Source organism: Impatiens glandulifera, chromosome 6, assembly GCF_907164915.1.
Source record: "Impatiens glandulifera chromosome 6, dImpGla2.1, whole genome shotgun sequence".
NCBI lineage: Eukaryota > Viridiplantae > Streptophyta > Magnoliopsida > Ericales > Balsaminaceae > Impatiens > Impatiens glandulifera.
In genome coordinates this window covers 53789514-53811385 of record NC_061867.1, presented here as the reverse complement: position 1 = coordinate 53811385, position 21872 = coordinate 53789514, and positions in this window count along the sequence as shown.

The following is a 21872-nucleotide window of genomic DNA, read 5'->3' as shown; positions in this document are numbered from 1 at the left end:
TTATCTTGTCTTTAAATCTTGTTCTATACAAAGGAATATATTATTGGTATATTCATGTCCCAACCGGGATCATTCTCATATTTATGTTTATCCTATAATTTAGTTTCTTTATCGAACCATTCTTCACTCATATCGATTGGTTGCATAACCAAGATTTAGCTCTGAATCGCCCATTTGAATCAGTTCTAAGGTTTATCTCAATTCAAAAATTATAGGAAAAAAGAAAAAAAATTTAGTATTTTTTAAGATCTCTAAAAACTCGTTTTATGTTGGGTTATTTTTGTATTTTTTTTTAAATAAAAATCATCTTATCAAATCTCATTTCTTTTCAACCGTTAAATTATTAATTCATCAACTAAAATATTATCACTTTATTTTATAAAATTTAAACATTATAATAATTCAACGATTAAAAATCCAAATAACAATGGCGATTGTGTGAATGATAGCACTTACTCTATCGGGGCATCGAGTGAAATTTTAATTGCTTGTGATGATGTATTTGAGAAGATGGATGTTGATGTTGGAATATTTTCAATTAGCGCTCAACTTAGGAATTGGGAAGATAATTTTCGTTGGGTGATGTCAATAGTTTACGGATCGGTACTCCCCGAATTAAAAGCGAAGTTTTTTAATGAGTTGACAAGAGTGGCTAGTTTATGGGATCTTCCAATCATCTTTGCTGGTGATATGAACGAAGTGAGGGACCCGTCTGAAAGAAAGGGGTTAGACGATTGACCAGTCAGATGAGAAAGTTCTTTAATACTATCAAGAATCTATAACTTGTGGATCCGCCACTTTAAGGAGGACAATAAACATTTAGAAGAGGCAATGCCAATGGTGGGTTGTATCTGTCTCGCATTGACAGATTTTAGTTAGTGAGTCAATATTTCAGGGGTAGCTAATATTTTTCAAAAGGTACTTCCTTGGACTTGTTCGGATCATAGACCTATTATACTAGAGCGTAGAGTTGTGGATAAGTCGTGTCGCCCTTTTAGGTTCGAGAATAAGTGGTTGATCATGGATAAATTTGTGACTTGTGTGCAAGAATGGTGGGGTCTCAAGTTCCTTTCGGTTCAGCATCATCGAAACTATTTATGAATTTGAAGAACTTACGTAAACTACTACAAAGTTGGTATGTGGGTGCACGTGCAATATTTTGTACAAAGATCGATGATTTATGTAATAAGATTAATGTTCTCGATGAGGTAGAAGAGGTTCGTGACCTTATGGCGAAAGAGGTTAGCTTTTGTATTTTTTCTAGTTAATAATCTTCATGAGTTATGTAAAGAAGAAGAGATTGGGGCTAAACAACGCACTAGAGCTACTTGGCTGAGAGCTGGGGATAAAAATACAAAAAAAAAAAATTCAAGGGGTCTCGAAGGCGCAGGCTAGGAACAATGCAATCAACTCAATTTTGGTGCAGGGTGTTTCCCATGATTGTGAGCCTGCGATTTCAAATAATATTGTGCAATTTTATAAAGATTTATTCAAGAAACCATATAGGGTTAGACCGAAGTTGGATGGTGTGAATTTACTACTATTAGTATGGAGAAAAATGACATATTGGTAGTTCGTTTCACAGAAAAAGAAGTGGAGGGCAGCGATAATGGATTGTGGGAGTGATAAGGCCCTATGAAGTAATGGATTTACTCTAGCCTTCTTTAAAAAAATGTGGCCATTTCTTAAAACTGATATCATGAAAGAGATCGAGCATTTTTATAAATTCTCATAATTTAACAAGAGTTGAAACTCTACGCTAATATGTCTGATTCGCAAAGCGCCCGGAACTATTGATGTGAAATTTTTTAGACCTATTAGTCTTGTTTCATCTTTCAACAAGATTGTGTCTAAATATTTGGCAAATAGACTACGTGGAGTTCTTGATTCAGTGATCTCGACAAATTAGATGGCTTTTATTAAAAGTCGCCAAATATTTGATGTGTCCCTTATTGCAAATTAATGTATTGATTCAACAAATTTCAAAGGAAATAAGTGTGCCTTCGTGAAACTTGATATTGAAAAAGTCTATGACTGTGTTAATTGGGAATTTTTATTCGATGTAATGGGTAGAATGGGTATGGGAGAGAAGTGAATAGATTGGATCAAATTTTGTGTGTCGACAACTAAGTTCTCTATAATTGTGAATGGAAGACCTAAAGGTTTTTTCAAAAGCTCAAGGGGAATTAGGCAGGGTGATCCTCTTTCCCCATTCTTATTCGTCATTGTCATGGAAGCTTTTTCAAGAATGTTGGCTTTCACCGAGCATGCTAGTCTAATTAAAGGAGTGGATTGTGGGATAAGGAGGTCTTCATTTGTCATTTGTCATTTGATTTTTGCAGACGATACCTTATGCATGATTCAAGCCACTCATAGAAATTTTCAAGCATCTTCGGGATATTCTCTAGTTGTTTGGAGCATGTTCTGGATTGCGAGTTAACCTCAGTATGTCTGAGATATTTTTCTCAAACTTCGTATCCAATAGAAGTAAGATGACACTTTCGAGCATCTTGGGCTTCAGGGTGGGATGATTTCCGTCTACTTATCTAGGGATGCCTTTAGGTGCTAAAGCCCGTTTTAAAGCTTCTTGGGATCCGATCATCACCAAAATAGAAAGAAAGTTATCAATCTGGAAGCACAAGATGATTTCAAAAGGTGGACATTTGGTTCTCATAAAAAGTGCTTTGGAATCTATGCCTACGTACATGATGTCTCTAATTCTTATACCTAAAAGTATGGCTGTGAAGATGGAAAAAATTATTTGTAAATTTATTTGGGGATCCTCTAAGTCATCCTTCCATCATTAGGTAAGATGGGATAAAGTGTAGAAATTTAAGAATCAAGGGGGATTGGGTATACAAGATTTGACTTTGTTTTAATAAAGCTCTTTTATCGAAATGGTATAATAGATACTCCTCAGAGCCTACCTCTTTATGGGCTACTATGATCAGATGAAAGTATGGACATGATTGGTTTAGATGGTTCACCAAACCTATTCATCGGGTAGTAGGATAAGTCATTGTTTAGATAAGTCATTGTCTTGACCTATCACCTTAAGAGTGATTAGCATGACCCTTACCCAGAAGAAAACCCTATCCCATAATAGGCATTCATGGTTATCATCATGATATCCCTAGTTGAGTTACGATATTTCTACCAACTATAAGATCGTTATTATAAAATTAATTAAAAGTCCTATTTCTAATATGCATCTACGATCATTATATTGATCTTTCCCCGACAAGCCTTGTCCGTGGATAGGCACTAGAAATCATTTTTATGATTCTTAAAGCCCTATCATGATAGGTATCTATATAGGTTATTTTTATAACCTATCACTGGTGAGAGTGAGTCCTATTTTGATAGATTTTCATGTAGGTTATTTTTTATAACCTATCCCATTAGAGTGAAGGTTGTTGCCATTTCCCCAACAAAGTGAGCCTTATTTTAGTAGGCATCCATATAGATCATAATGATTGCTATCATCCCCGTAGAATGATTGTTCTTACAATCCCCTACATGACTGTTGTCACATTGCCTAGAGAATTCTCTTCCATCCTCGGTAGAGGACCCTCTTTATCTCCAACAACATGGCGTGATTGTTATCATCGTTCCCTAGGAAAAATATTCCCTAAGAGAGTTCTTCTTAATATATAGTCTTATTGGCATAAGACTCTTCCCCACATAAAGTTCTTTTCACTACCTAGGTGATCCCTATCTATTCATAGACACCATTAATCATTGTTATAATAGGATTATTATGGTAATTCATTCCTAGTCAGAGTCATGTTTACTTCCCAGCATGTTAAGTTTATTGTAGTAGTCTATCCTCAACAAAATTTAACGAAAAAATGAATGAGTCATTATCATGAACCAGCTCCAGCAGTACCCTGTTGTCTCCATAGTAGGAAGCAAGACTATTATGGTCTATCCCCAGTGAGAGTTAGACAAAAAATGATCTTGTAACGACCTGACCTATGAATCATTGTCATGATTCATCCTCAGTGTTGTCATTTAGGTTTTATCCTTTTACATTATCTCTCCAAATTTCGTTCATGTCTTCGCCTTATCCCCGCCATCAATATCCCTATAGCTAGTTAGGAGGGACAATTCTCCCTAGAAATAGGCTACCACGAAGAAGATATGATTTAGGGATAAGAACGTCGATCGTCAATTTGAATTCTTCTTCTTCGACCGACCTACCTGCACTATAAATACTTCCTAATGGTTTGTTAACCAAATCATCAACCAATTACATCATATTATAGAAGAAATCATGAATTTGAATTCCGGCCAAGACCTAATTTTTGTAAAAAACTTTTCCGGCCATCACAGATTTGATTCAGGCTTCAAGATAGCTTCCAATACATCCAAGGAGTGTTCTGCAACTGTTGGTATAAATCCATAGCCTCTGTAATTTTCGATTTGTAATTGAAATTTTAATTTTTTCAAATTCTTTAGTTTGATTCGGTTTGATCTATTTTAGGGCTTGTTTTTCTTGTTTAGAATCATTCTATATATAACATGTATGAACTTTCTGTTGAAAGAAATTAGATCAAATCAACTTAAATCAAGAATTTCGAAAAAATGAGCTTGAAAACTAGAGTTTTTTAAATCTTGTGTTCACGAGTTTAATATGTATTTTTTGGGTTCAATTAGTTGTTAAACATATTTTTTAATGTGTTATGACGAATTCCATGTAACTGTAACATCGTTTTGATCATGTTTGATCAAATTACGTTTTTAAAATTTTGGATTTTGATTCAATCTTCAATAACTGTTTTAATGCTTGAGTGATATTCATGTTTTTGTTGTGTTCAACTATATTCATCATTTCAAAGCTAATGGAACAAAAATCAGACATTAAAATGGTCTAATTTAAAAGATCCCAAATTTTGACCTAGAAATAGTTTTTTGAAATTGATCTTTTTAAATATTTTAAAATCGTGATTTATGTTAGGATTTTGTTCTTCATAATCATATGAACCAACTATAGCTTATAAATCATGATTAAAATTGATTATGATTAATTGATTGTTGTTTTTGGCAATAAAAGGGAGATGATTACCTTTTGAACGAAGATGGGCTTTCAAAACCAAGTTTCCCAAATAATTGGAAGGGTCAAAATGGGCTTTACTGTGTTGGGCTTTGTAGAGGAGGAGGTTTTATTGGAGCTTCATTGGATGCAATAAATGTAGCTAATGATATCAAGGCTATTCTTACTGCCCAAAATCAAAACTCTAAATGATAATGGGCCTTCGATCTCCTTTTAATGGGCCTATGATGAACCCTAAAGGAGCATCTTTGTCAAGTGTGAATGTAACTATTATTTTCAATAATATTGTTTTTTTAAGGATAAAAACATTTTATTAATTAATTACAGTTAAAATCGAACCTAAAATGGTGAAAACTCATCAAACAAAATTGTTATAAATGGTTCAGAATCTAGGCCGTAAATATAAAAGATAAAAAAATATATATATTTAAAATCGTTTAAATAATTTATAATTCACAAAAAGTTTGTAGAATCATTGAATTATAGGGTTCATAATGATTTCTCTATCTTGTACCTAAATTTTTTTAATACTTTACTTAAGTTTTGCATAATATTGTTATTTTTTTATAATCTTATTTAACAACTTCGTAAAAAAATATATCAACATTCATATAGTCATAACTCAATTCTCTCGAATGATCTCTTAGATGGTGAGCCACACTTAGAGGTGTAAACAAGTCGAGTCGAGTCGAGTCAAGTACCATATTACTTGAACTCGACTCAAATTACATTATAAATACTCGAATTCAAACTCGATTGAGCACCCAAATTTATACTTGAACTTGGTTCGATGACAATTCGAACTAGAACTTGAAAACTCGAAAATTCGAAAATTAAATTTTATTAATTAAAATTACAATTTATCACTAAATAATATCTCAAATATAATTTAATATATATTTGACAAACTACCTATATAATCACAACATTATTTTAAAATAACAAATATAAATACCATCATATAATTTAAAGATAAAAATGTTAATTCAATCCTAAATATTATTTAAAAATTACAAACAAAAACAAAAATAAATATTTAGAGGATATTTATCACAAATACTAAAAGTTACAAAAATGGAAGTTGTTGAATATTTGAAAGATATCATAAAAAAAAGTCATTAAAAAATTATAAAATAAAAAACCAAATTATTAATCAAAATCTTACAATATAAATAGTCTCACCAAAATAAATTATAAAGATATTGGTTTACTTGAAAATTAAACTTTAAAATTTTAAATTCAATTTTACTAAAATAAAAATAAAAATAAAAGCAAATTAATAAAAGTGAATTGAAGCATAATATTTTAATATAAAAAAATTTAGGTCTTACCTAAAACAATGAGTATTATTGTTACTTTATTGTTCAATAAATTTGAAGGGCAATTTTTTAATCTGACTATTTTTAAAAGAAAATACATTTAAATTTAAAAAGTATATTATTAATATTTAAATGTAAAAATTTATTTTTGTCTTCTTTTTTCATTCATGAAGTACCTATAATATTATATATAATATATATATATTATAATATTATAATATTATATTATATATATATATATATATAATTTATATATAATATATTATATATAAATAACGAGTTACTCGAACTCGACTCGTTTAATCGAGTTCGAGCCGGTCCACGATCCACTCGACTTATTTATAATTAATAGTGTTTTGAAAGTTATTACAGTAATTTAATTATTCTTATTCTCACCATAGATTTAAACGACACTAATGTCCATTATTATTATTATTATTATTATTATTATTATTATTATTATTATTATTATTATTATTATTATTATTATTATTATTATTATTATTATTATTATTATTATTATTATTATTATTATTATTATTATTATTATTATTATTATTATTATTATTATTATTATTATTATTATTATTATTATTATTATTATTATTATTATTATTATTACGTGGCTTTAGCTTTTATGTAGAGAATTGCAGGTATACATATTAATCAAAATGAAAATGATTCTACTTTAGATAAGCTTGGGAATTTAATTTAATCCATTTTAATATGAATTTAATTTAAGATATTCTCCTTTTAGATTTATTATTTCAATAATGGGTTATTTTCTTTGTTGAGGGCTTTAGCCAGCTTCAATTAGGAATATATTGTTTTCTATTAGTATTATTTTAGGCAGTGTCGGCCTCGAGTTTTGAATTGTCCCAGCCTCCGATAAAAAAAAATCGATATTTTTACAGTTTCACTAAATCTAATTTTAAAGATTGAAAATTTTTAATTTTTAGTGAGATTTGAATTCATAACCAAATAAAAAAAATATTCTTATTTTTAACCACTAAACTACACCACTTTATTTTTAAAATTATAACAAATTTAATAAAATATCTTTTTATTTTTAATAAATGGGCTTATGGTAGGGATATATATCAAATTTAATACTATTTTATAATGTTTTTTTTTTCAAATTTAGTATTTTTGTTTAAACTATTTTATATTTAAAATTTTTCTTTTAAAATTTTGTCACCATTATTTTTTTTCAAGGTTCAAACACTTGGATAAACGTTAATACCATTTCTTTTCTTCTTTCAAAATTAATTTCATTTAAAATAATGAACATATTTGAATTTAAAAATTATATAATTATTTTTCAATCTTTCTTATTTGAGTGTCATATACTTGAATCCATCTTAATTGTTCATTATATCCTCCCAATCTCATAAATTACATATTTTAATTAAGGAGGATTTATGCATTAACTCATATATTATTTGAATCCATCCTTTTAGAATATTTTTTTTACTTTGGCAAAAAGATGAAGAAAAAATATTTTTTGTCAAAAAAATATTTTTTAACAAAACTTCTTTATAATCTAAAAAATAATTAAAAAATCCTTTTTTTTCATCCACTTTTACCTAAAAAAATGTTCATTTAATATACACTTTTCATACCAAATACAACTAACAATATTACTACTTTTTGGTTTTTTTTAAATGTGACTATGATAATTTGAACAGATTAACATAATCTACTTTTTTTTTTAAATAAAAAAAAGTCAAAGAAAAAATAATTTAGCAAATATATAGATGTCAGGTTTGTTTTTTTACTTTTTATCTAATTTTTTTATTTGAAGTAATGATATTTTCATACCAAACACAATCAATGCACTTTCTTTTTTTTTAAACAATTTTCAAAATCTAATGCAACTGCAATAAAATAACAATTTTACAAAAGTTTATATATCCCTATCATCAATTCATAGATCATTATAAATTAGCTAGAGATCTACAATACTATTGCAACTTTCTTTTCTAATAGTGTTTGAGAGCAAGAGATAGAGATTGTATGGAAGGCGATAACCAATATAAGGTGATCATTGTTAGAGCCGGACCATCGGGGCTAGCAATGGCGGCATATCATAACTTTCTTTCGATTCCAAACGTTATATTGGAAAGAGAAGACTGTTTCGCTCCATTGTGGCAGAAGAAAACATACGATCGCCTTAAACTCTATCTTGCTAAGCCATTTTGCGAACTTCCTCACATGCCATTCCCGAAGTCTTACCCTACTTTTGTTCATAAGAATCAATTCGTTCAATACTTGGATGACTATGTTAATCACTTCGGAATTACTCCAAGGTATTAACAATTTTAAGGGTCACACTAGTAAAAAAAGATTCAATACCGACTATATATGCCGACCATAACAAAACCCGTCGTTATTTAGTACGTCAATGCCGACTAGAGAAAAAACCGTCGGCATCTGAGTTATTATTATTGACCACATACAAAATTGTCGGTATTAATACATCTATACCGATGATTTTAGTGCCCTCGGTATACATATATATAGATGAAAGTATATATATTTAAGTATATAAGATTCTGTCAAATTAAAATACTAATATTAATTTGTTAAAGGGTTTGTATATAATCTTTAACCTAATTATATATAACTTATTTATATTATTATTACTTATTTTAAATATTATTTAAATTAAATAAAAATATTTATAATTTTAAATTATTTAATTGAATTTATAAAAAATAAATTAGAATAGCCTCCTCGTGTTCATCAATAATACTCCAATTCATGTCGATACATGAACCATGCATCTAAACAGGGAAAATAAAAATAAAAAGCATGTCTGCCTTTCTCCAAATCATGATTCAAATTTATAGATTTGTTTTAAAAGAAATAAACACATATTTCAAAAAAAAAAGAAATTATGTCATGATTTATAATGAGTGGTTCAAAAGAAAATTCAAATAACATCTAAAAAAATATGAATGTGATGTTGATGGAGATAGAGATGGTTTGAGCCTACAAGCTATGAGGGCGGTGCAATTGGGGTTATTTTTCGAAAAGGTGATGTAGGGAAAGATGATGCTAATGTCACATCTATGCCGACTGTGTTTTTAAATGACCCCGATTTTCATTATGTCGAGTCTTACCTCAAGTCTGAAGTATCGCCCTCCGCGAGAATACAAAAAAGTGAGAGTATTAAGAGTCAAGCTCCCCTCTTGGCTTCTTTTTCTACTAGAGGACCCAATACAATCTTACCAGAAATTTGAAAGGTGTGTTGGATCTTATTTTTAAAGCTAAGTTTGTGGTTCAATTTTTTTTTGTATATCCGACCATATATATCATTTTTTATAATAGGTTATTTTATTTTTTCTAATGCCTGATAGCCTGATGTAGTTGCACCGGGCATAACTATCTTGGCAGAAAGTCCTACAGATGATACTATATCTTTGGGCGGCCTACCTGCTGCAAAGTACAACTTCGATTCTGGAACTTCTATGTCATGTCCCCATGTTACTGGAGCAGTTTCTTTTGTTAAATCAAAACACCATGATTGGTCTATTTCAGCTATTAAATCATCTCTCATGACTACCGGTAAAAATACAACAATTCAACAAACATTATATGGTTTGATAATGATAAAATTTTACTTATGGTTAATCATAATATTTGATTGGTTGGTTTGTGTGTAGCTTGGAACATGAATAATAAATACAATTCAGATGCTGAACTTGGTCATGGAGCAGGACACATTGATCCATTGAAGGCGGTATATCCTGGACTCGTATATGAGACCTCAATTGATGAATATTTCAACTTGTTCTGTAGTTTAGGTTCTGAAGGAGAAAGATTGAGAAAAATGTTGAGATCAAAGAAAATGTGTTCGAAGGGGATGTCTGCAAAGGATCTCAACTACCCAACAATGACTGCACCGGTGACTAAAAACTCGTCTTTTAATATTCAATTTTCAAGAGTAGTGACAAACGTTGGATATGCAAACTCCACTTATCACGCACAAGTTAGTAAAGAGGATAACGGGATCTCTATCAATGTGGAACCGAGTATTCTATCTTTTATTAATCTAAATGAGAGGAAAAACTTTGTTGTGACTGTCACCGGACAATGGCTCAACCAAGATCATCTTTCTTATTCCTTGGTATGGTTTGATAGCACTCATTCGGTTAGAAGTCCCATTCTCTTGTATCAATCATCTATCCTTCGTTTCATGTGATTACTTCGGTGTTGATTTCTAGCTTGAATAACTTAAGTGGATTATAAAAGTGTAAGTAATTGAGTAAAAATCTATACATTCATTGTGTGTTGAATCTGATTATGTGCGTAATTAGCATCTTATACATTTATATACATTATTATTATTAATTTTATATATTAAAGTATGATGATGTCATGAATGATGTATTGACAATGAATTTAGGCTATAAAAGAAGTTCAAAATGAATAAAATCATGTCTAGCTACAATTTGCATATAAAATTCATGCAGATGACGGTATTCAAGTTTCTTTTCGTCGCTGTTGCGGTTCTACTTATGCTTCAGCAGCGAGCGCATGCAGATGAAAATGTTATTCATTCCCGGGGCGTAATCGTTGGAGCTGGCGATGACGGTAATACTAATGATGCGAGTGCTTACATCTTCATCGTAGACTGCACTAGAGCTGGACAATGGGTTGGATAAATACGAACCGACACGATCCAACACGACATTTGTACGAAACGACACGACACGATATTATCTCACTCGGGTCTTGGGTTGACATGATACAAGCACGAGACGACACGGTCACGATACGATTATGAGTTTATACGATCGAAACACGGTTACGAGTCGATACGGACACAACACGAGTATAGACACGACACAAGTATAGACACGACACGAATACGAGTATACACACGAAACGACATAATCACGATTAGTCAAATGACCTAAGCTACTCACATTAACCTTCTCTAAACTTATTACATCTTTATTTAATTAATAAATTATTTAATTTCATAAATATAATATTTATATTTATAATTAAAATTAAAATTAAACACACTAAAATATAATATTAAAATAAAATATTAACTTAAAAAATATAAATTAAAATAAAATATTAACTTAAATAATATAAATTAAAAAAATATATAAAAAATAAATAATTTATATGAATAAAAATGTAAATCTATTTTCTATATTATTTTAATTAATTATTTTTTAATTTTTTAACTATTTATAAATGCAATTATTACTAATACATTAAATAATAAATATATGATAATAAATTTAATTTTAATAATATAATAATATATATTTATAATTTCTACCCACTCCCTCACTTTCTCTCCCATTTTCTTACTTAAACTACCCACGTTTACATCAATATTATCAAATTGACACGTCTCTAAATATATTTACATTTTTATTAAATTTATAAATTATTTAATTTTATAAATGTAATATATATAATTAAAATAAAATATACTAAAATATTAAAATAAAATATAAATATTAAATAAATTATATAAATAAAAATTTGAGTCTCATAATAATTTTCTCACATATTACTTTTATTAATATACATATTTATTTTTAAAATTTTAAATTATTTTATAATTTAAATTATTATTAATATATTCAAACAAAATATATGATAATAATTTAACTTTAATAATATAATAATATTTTTTTAAAGTATTAAATTAATAAATATAATTTAAAAAAGTATATTAATTTTAAATAAGGAAGAATAAAGTTTCACATTTAACATATTTAATTAATTAAATATTAATTACCCAAACATATATTTTTTTAAATCTATATAATATCATATAAATAAATATTATATTTAAATATTTATATAATGAGATTTAAAATAATTATTTTCTCTATTCAAAATATTTTACAATTTTTGCTCACTTAATTAATAGCTGAATTATTTCAAAATATACCTAACAAATTTAATTAATAGACTTTTTCCAATTAAAGACTTTTTCTAACAGGTTCTTCACTTAATTAATGAATAATTTCAAAATAAAAATTTGAACTTTCCTTAACTAATTAATAGCCAAATATATTTCTTAACGTTACTTACCAATATGAAGAATTAATAACGGATAGAATTTTATTATTTCAAAATATATTTTTTAATATTCATTCCTTAACAAATTAATAACGGGATATAATTTTATTATTTTATTCATTAACGTTATACAATTTATTCAAAATTTTAATTTAACTATTTTTTTTCTCTCTCCTAATATGATTATAAATAAGATTGAATTTTTTTTTGTAACATTTCTTGATCACATCTTTCAAAAACAATTCGAGTTTTCAAGATCACATCTTTCAATAACAAGAGTTTTTAAGAGAGGATGTTTAATCGAACTTTTTAGAGTTTCTGTAGGTTCAGGTTCACCTATTGAAATCTCTGACCCCCATGGGTCCCATAATTGGTTCTAAAAGACGTAGAACTAGTAAGGTATGAAATTATTTCAATTTTATTCACAACAATTCTCAAGTAACAGTCATGGAACAGCTGGAACAGTAACAGTAATTAAACATATAACAAAATTTCATGGTATAAATATAAATCAAACTGAATTATTAAATACAATCAAAAAAATTATTTAAATATGATCCTACTAAACTAGAGTGCACAAAACTTATAATAATGGATGAATATCCTTTTTCTATGTAAAACTTATAATAGTTGATGGATATCCTTTTTCTATGTTAGAATCCTTAAATTTTACTAGAGCTATAAAAAAATGTCTTTAACCAAGATATGATAAAATTTCACGTTAAAGTATACAACGTACAATTAAAATTCTTTATGATAAAGAAAATTTAAAATTAATAAATTTTATTTTAAATAATAAAGATATTAATTTTTCAATAACTAGTGACATTTGGGATTATGGACATGGTGATCTTATTTTCATTTTATAGATAAAGATTGGAGAATTTGTAAAAGAATTATTTATTTTCAATTATTTAATATAAAACATACGATTAATTTCAATAAGTTTTGATAATGCAAGTAATAATAATAATGTAATTGTTAGGCTAAAAAGAAAATTAGATCCGATTTTAAATGGAGAATTATTTCATACATGTGTCATATAATTAACCTTATTATAAAAGATGGATTAATATTATTTTTATTTAAGGATATTATACATAAAATTAAAGAAGCTGTTTATGATCTACGTCATTCCACCACTATGTTAAATTTAAAGAATTATGTTTAAATGCAAATTTAAAAATTCCAAATGATCTTAATTATCTAATGTTATAAAAATCAATTATACTTAGATCACCCCTAATAGAATTTATTAATCATTATACAACTGAAGAATATGTAATAGAAGATGAAGAGTTTGACAAGGCTGAAAAATTATGTGAGTTTTTAAAATATTTTTATGATATAACTAACAGTTTATCGGCTATTTATGAACCTACAATTCACCTTGCATTTGGAATGGAAATGCATTTCAAAAAATTTAAAAATGATCCTAATTTTTCTAATTTTATTTCAAAAATGGAATTAAAATTTATAAAATATTGGGTCGATATACCCTTATTATTTTGACCCTTATTATTTTGTATAGCCACTTCTTTTGATCCTAGATTAAAAATGTCTAAAGTAATGTAATGACATGCTTAGATACACATTATAATTATATATGTGAAGTAGTTTCTAATAGTCAAATTTTAATTAACTATGATAATTATAAAAAATATTTAAATACAATAATTTGTTCACAAAATAAAAAAAAATGATTTAAACGAAACTATAAATAAATTATATATAAAATATAAAAAACAAAATTTATCTAGAACTAGTCCATCAACCCAAAATAGTCAAAATCAAAATTTAGATTTAACTTCATCCCAAAATCTTTTTGAAATATTTTTGTCTTCTTCTTCATATATTGTAGTTCAAGTTCAGTTGATTCGTCTTCGGAAAGATTTGATGAAATTGACATTTATAAAAATATGTTTCAAATTGATCCTTCTATGAATACTAATTTCAATTTTCAATATTTTAGAATGGTGGAGTGATAAAAATCAAGCTCTCCCTATTTTACAATTAATAGCACGAGATATATTAACACCTCCAGTCTCTACTGTTCCTTCAGAACAAACATTTTCATCATCAAATAGACTTCTTAGTCCAAAAAGATTATCATTAACTTTCAAAAATATTAAGATGTGTGTTAAATTAAAAGATTGGTTTGATGCGGAAATTCGTGAACAACATCAATGATGTTATAAACCAGAACAAATTATTATCGAAGATGATTCAGAAAATTCGGACGAAGATAATTAGAGGGAATTTTTGTTATGTTTATATGTTTTTCTTTGTTATAGTTATAGTTATATCTATTTATATTTTAATTTTTCTATGTTAATATTAAAATAATAGTGAAGTTGATTGGACAAAAGTTCCGTGGTTTTTCCTTTTATTTAAAGAGGTTTCCACGTAAAAATTGTGTGTAAAAATTGTGTGGTATTTTTCTCCTCGTAAATTAATTTAATCACATCATCATTCTACATTTTATTCGTGTTTAATATATTAAATAACTTTAACATATTTAAACTTAATAAATAAATAAAATTATAAATAATATTTATTCTTATAAAATAAAATTCAATTCTATTTATAAATATTATGAATAAAATAAAAAAATTAAATATAAATTTTATAAATTAAATAAATGTCTTATTTATAAACTAACGAGATTAAAATAATTTTTTTAATTAAATAAAAATATAATTTATAAAATTAATATTAATTAAAAAAAAGTTCCAATAAAAATTAACTATTAAAAAATTTCAAACTATTTTTAATTATATAAAATAAAAAATAATAATATATCAATTCCAATATTTTCTCCTAAAAAAAAGTATGCACTACTCCAAGTCTCACAGTAAATATTTAATTTATTCGTTTTAAAAAATTTTAAATTACTCCAAAATTCTAAAAATTAATAAGAAACTTTAATCAACAAAAGAATTTATAAATGAAAAAAAATTAAATTAATTTTATTAATTAAATTAAAATCTAATTTATCAAATTAATATTAATTCAACTAAATAATATTGTGAATATGTATAAAAATATATTTTAATCTAACCAATCTTAAAACTACTTTTAATTATATTAAATAAAAATTAATAATATATCAATTCTTTTCCTAAAAAAAAGTATTCACTACTTCTTCAATAATAATTAATTACATATATATATATCACTAAATCATTTAAAAAAAATCTTAAATCACTATAAATTTTTTAAAGATAATAAAAAATTTTAAAAAAAATTATATTTTTTAAAAAATAATTCACTACTTTTAATTATATATAATAATAAATATCACATACTTAATTAAATAATTAAGTATAAATTCTTATCTACTATTTTAAAATTATAAAATTTCACATTTATCATATTTAATTAACTTAATATATTATTGTTTTTTTAAAACTAATTTTATTTAAATAATTATTTGTATGTTTTAAAACACATTTTAAATAATTGACATTCAATTTATTGTTTATGAAATTATATGTTAAAGTTTATATCTACACATATTACATATTAAATATTTTTTAAAATAAATTTAATACATAAATTAATTTAAAATTTTTAAATTAAAATAAATTAATAATCATATTTTATAATTTTTACTAACAATATAATATATATAAATAAATAAATAGTATGAGTGTGTCAAGACAGATTGTGTTGACACAATGACAAAATTTAGTCGGAATAACACGAAACACGAATTTAAATACGAGTTAGTACGACACGAATAAACTCGTCAACACGAATAACACGACACGAAAGAGTCCGTGAATCATAATATTTTGAGTGGTCAAGACACGATACGACACACATAAGATTGAGACACGACACAACACGACACGATTAAGAGTCTAACACGACTTGTCCGAATCGAATACGAACGTTTATGCACGATGCCCAGCTCTAGACTGCACCACCGCGAACAAATGCACGGTGACGTGCATTCAATATCTTAAAAGTCAGTATTTGAGTTCAAGTTGCCTCTTTAATCATCCTTACTGTCTATATATTAGCAAATGATCACCCGGGTGGTTTGTCTGTCTTTCGATATATAATAATTTCGATATATAATAAGTATAAATTAAGTAACATACTTAATTATATTTTAAATAATAATTAAATATCACATACTATAAATTCTTATCTACTATTTTAAAATTATAAAATTTCACATTTATCATATTTAATTAACTTAATATATTATTTTTTAAAATAAATTATTAACTTTAGAACAACCAATTTAACTAATTTTATTTAAATAATTATTTGTATGTTTTAAAACACATTTTAAATAATTGACATTCAAATTATTATTTATAAATTCAAATTATTATTTATGAAATTATATGTTAAAGTTTATATCTACACATATTACATATTAAATATTTTTTAAAATAAATTTAATACATAAATTAATTTAAAATTTCTAAATTAAAATAAATTAATAATCATATTTTATAATTTTTACTAACAATATAATATATATAAATAAATAAATAGTATAAGTGTGTCAAGACAGATTGTGTTGACACAATGACAAAATTTAGTCGGAATAACACGAAACACGAATTTAAATACGAGTTAGTACGACACGAATAAACTCGTTAACACGAATAACACGACACGAAAGAGTCCGTGAATCATAATATTTTGAGTGGTCAAGACACGACACGACACACATAAGATTGAGACACGACACAACACGACACGATTAAGAGTCTAACACGACTTGTCCGAATCGAATACGAACGTTTATGCACGATGCCCAGCTCTAGACTGCACCGCGAACAAATGCACGGTGACGTGCATTCAATATCTTAAAAGTCAGTATTTGAGTTCAAGTTGCCTCTTTAATCATCCTTACTGTCTATGTATTAGCAAATGATCACCCGGGTGGTTTATCTGTCTTTCGATATATAATAAGTATAAATTAAGTAACATACTTAATTATATTTTAAATAATAATTAAATATCACATACTATAAATTCTTATCTACTATTTTAAAATTATAAAATTTCACATTTATCATATTTAATTAACTTAATATATTATTTTTTAAAATAAATTATTAACTTTAGAACAACCAATTTAACTAATTTTATTTAAATAATTATTTGTATGTTTTAAAACACATTTTAAATAATTGACATTCAAATTATTATTTATAAATTCAAAATATAATTTATGAAATTATATGTTAAAGTTTATATCTACACATATTACATATTAAATATTTTTTAAAATAAATTTAATACATAAATTAATTTAAAATTTCTAAATTAAAATAAATTAATAATCATATTTTATAATTTTTACTAACAATATAATATATATAAATAAATAAATAGTATGAGTGTGTCAAGACAGATTGTGTTGACACAATGACAAAATTTAGTCGGAATAATACGAAACACGAATTTAAATACGAGTTAGTACGACACGAATAAACTCGTTAACACGAATAACACGACACGAAAGAGTCCGTGAATCATAATATTTTGAGTGGTCAAGACACGATACGACACACATAAGATTGAGACACGACACAACACGACACGATTAAGAGTCTAACACGACTTGTCCGAATCAAATACGAACGTTTATGCACGATGCCCAGCTCTAGACTGCACCGCGAACAAATGCACGGTGACGTGCATTCAATATCTTAAAAGTCAGTATTTGAGTTCAAGTTGCCTCTTTAATCATCCTTACTGTCTATGTATTAGCAAATGATCACCCGGGTGATTTGTCTGTCTTTCGATATATAATAAGTATAAATTAAGTAACATACTTAATTATATTTTAAATAATAATTAAATATCACATACTATAAATTCTTATCTACTATTTTAAAATTATAAAATTTCACATTTATCATATTTAATTAACTTAATATATTATTTTTTAAAATAAATTATTAACTTTAGAACAACCAATTTAACTAATTTTATTTAAATAATTATTTGTATGTTTTAAAACACATTTTAAATAATTGACATTCAAATTATTATTTATAAATTCAAATTATTATTTATGAAATTATATGTTAAAGTTTATATCTACACATATTACATATTAAATATTTTTTAAAATAAATTTAATATATAAATTAATTTAAATTTTCTAAATTAAAATAAATTAATAATCATATTTTATAATTTTTACTAACAATATAATATATATAAATAAACAAATAGTATGAGTGTGTCAAGACAGATTGTGTTGACACAATGACAAAATTTAGTCGGAATAACACGAAACACGAATTTAAATACGAGTTAATACGACACGAATAAACTCGTTAACACGAATAACACGACACGAAAGAGTTCGTGAATCATAATATTTTGAGTGGTCAAGACACGATACGACACACATAAGATTGAGACACGACACAACACGACACGATTAAGAGTCCAACACGACTTGTCCGAATTGAATACGAACGTTTATGCACGATGCCCAGCTCTAGACTGCACCGCGAACAAATGCACGGTGACATGCATTCAATATCTTAAAAGTCAGTATTTGAGTTCAAGTTGCCTCTTTAATCATCCTTACTGTCTATGTATTAGCAAATGATCACCCGGGTGGTTTGTCTGTCTTTCGATCCATTAATAATAAAACTTCATATTTTGTGAAAGATTCAATAATAAAGCTAAATTTAAATTTCATGAAATAGATTGAAAATGAAAAATGAATTTCAAAATTTCTTTGAAAACTGGCTGTGCAGATTTTGTTATTTGAATGGGGTGTGTCTAGATTAACCAAAGTGTTCTAAATATGTTCTTTACGAGGTTTAAAAACGTACAATGTGTAGAAAATAACTGGCCTGGCAAAAGTCCAGAAAATAAAAGTTTTGCCAACCTTTTTATTATTTATGATAACCTTTATAAATTTAATTTTATTTATATTTTAAAAAATTCTTATAAATAATAAATATTACATTTTAATATTTTTGTATGTTTTATTTTTACTTTTTTAAATTTTAATTTTCTTTTTTACAATATAGTCGAAATCATTAAATTAAATTATATACTATTTTGATCTTAAAACTCAAATTTATTTATATTTAGAGTGAATTAAATATAAATTTATTACATATAATATCAAAATAATTAAATAAAATTAAAACTAGATGAAATAAAATAAATAAAAGTAATAAATAATATAATAAATTAGCTATTAAGTATTTTATTTATAATTTGTAGGTTAAAAATAAAACAAGACCTTCATTTTATTTATGGTTAGTTATCTATTATTAGGTGAGTTTTTTTTTTCTTGCCTTTGTTTTAATTTTTATATGATTAAACGGTCCACCTCAGTTTAGACTTAAAAAGTCTACTATCATTTTTTTACTTCCTCAAACTAAAATTAAAGAAGACTTATTTTTTCTTTGTAAATCTTGACCTATTTTTTTTCTTTGTAAGTCCTCCTAGCCAAATAATAACAGTAACATCAATGTAACCTCAATGTGTTTACAGAGCAAAAATTAGAAAGAAACTAGAGAGAGAAACTGTAACCAGAGGTTCAACATAGTTTGAGAAATCGTTTATTGTTAGAGAAACGTGAAGAATTTGAGAAGGCAACATGAACATCGTGGTCTACCTCAACTTAGAGAAGGTTATTGTAATCAACAGATGTTGTTCGAAAGGAGCTAATCTCGATAGCTCTTAGATGACCTACTTTAGATTTGAGAAGTCTCAGGTATCTTCAAACCCTTCCTCCTCTTCGTCTTCCAGATCTCAGAAACATAGTCATCCTTTTTTGACCTAAAAATATATGCACTCTCATTATATGTGTAGTAATACTCTAATTACATATAGATAACACTTTAACTGGATTTTTGTTTTTGTTTACGGAGGTGAGTTAAAGAAATAAATTGATTATTCTACCTTTTGTCTTTAACTGGATTTAATTTATGTTTCATGAGTTAGAGAAATAGCAGCATGATGAATTGATATTCTGTTTTTGTTGTATTAATAATTTGTCACAGGTACTCATCATTTATGAACTTTAATAAGAACTTCAATTTAATTTATTCAATTTGATTTTCAGCTTTATTGGTAGAAACTATCTCTCCTTTTAGCCATTCCAGTTCATCCCTCTTATTTGGTTTGATAGAACATTTGGGAATGTCTTTAGATCCCAAGATACATAGTTCATCATTTTATCACCTAATAACGTATCCATTCCCAAGATCTATGTAGTACTACTTACATATAGATAACACCTTCATATTAGGACTGATAAGACATAATTTGTGATAGATTTTGATCAATCATATATAGATTTTGATCAATCATATATTGTTATTTGGTTTTTCCTAATGATATCATTTAACTGGATTTTAATTTCTATTTATGGAAGTGATTTAGAGAAACAACAACATTATTAATTGATATTTTATTTTGTTGTATTAATAATTTGTCACAGATATCATTATTTATGAACAGGAACTTCAATTTGATTTTCAACTTTATGGGTAGGAATTATCTCTCATTTTAGCTATTCTAGTTCATCCCTCTTATTTGGTTTGATAGAACATTTGCGAATGTCTCTAGATCTCAAGATACATAGTTCACCCTTTTATGAACTAAGGTGAACTAATAATGTATCCATTTCCAGGATCTATATAGTACTGTAGTAATTACATATAGATAACACCTTCATATTAGGACTAATAAGAAAAAAATTGTGATAGATTGTGATCAATCATATATAGTTATCTGGTTTTTCTAATGATATCATTTAACTGGATTTTAATTTCTATTTATGGAAGTGAGTTATAGAAATAGCAACATTATTAATTGATATTCTGTTTTGTTGTATTAATAATTTGTCACATGTATCATCATTTATGAACAAAAACAAGAACTTCAATTTAATTTTCAGTTTTATGGGTAGGAACTATCTCTCCTTTTAGTCATTCCAGTCCATCCCTCTTATTTGATTTGATAGAACATTTACGAATGTCTCTAGATCCCAATATACATAGTTCATCCTATTATGACCTAATAATGTATCCATTCCCAGGATCTATGTAGTACTACATTAATTACATATAGATAGCACCTTCATATTAGGACTTATAAGAAAAAAATTGTGATAGATTGTGATCAATCATATATAGTTATCTGGTTTTTTATAATGATATCATTTGCCTTTAACTGAATTTTAATTTCTGTTTATGAAAGAGTTAAAGAAACAACAACATTATTAATTGATTATTCTATTTTTGATTTGTTTATATTTTGTGACAAGTATTGATCATTTGTCATTTTTTAGCTTTGTTGGCCAAAATTTTCAATCCTAGTCTACTATTAGGAGGCGCAGACGAAACCCAAGGGACAAGTCCACTTTTTTCCAGTGAAATTCGTAAGTTTTATATATCACACTCCACTTAATTTTTCATGTGTTG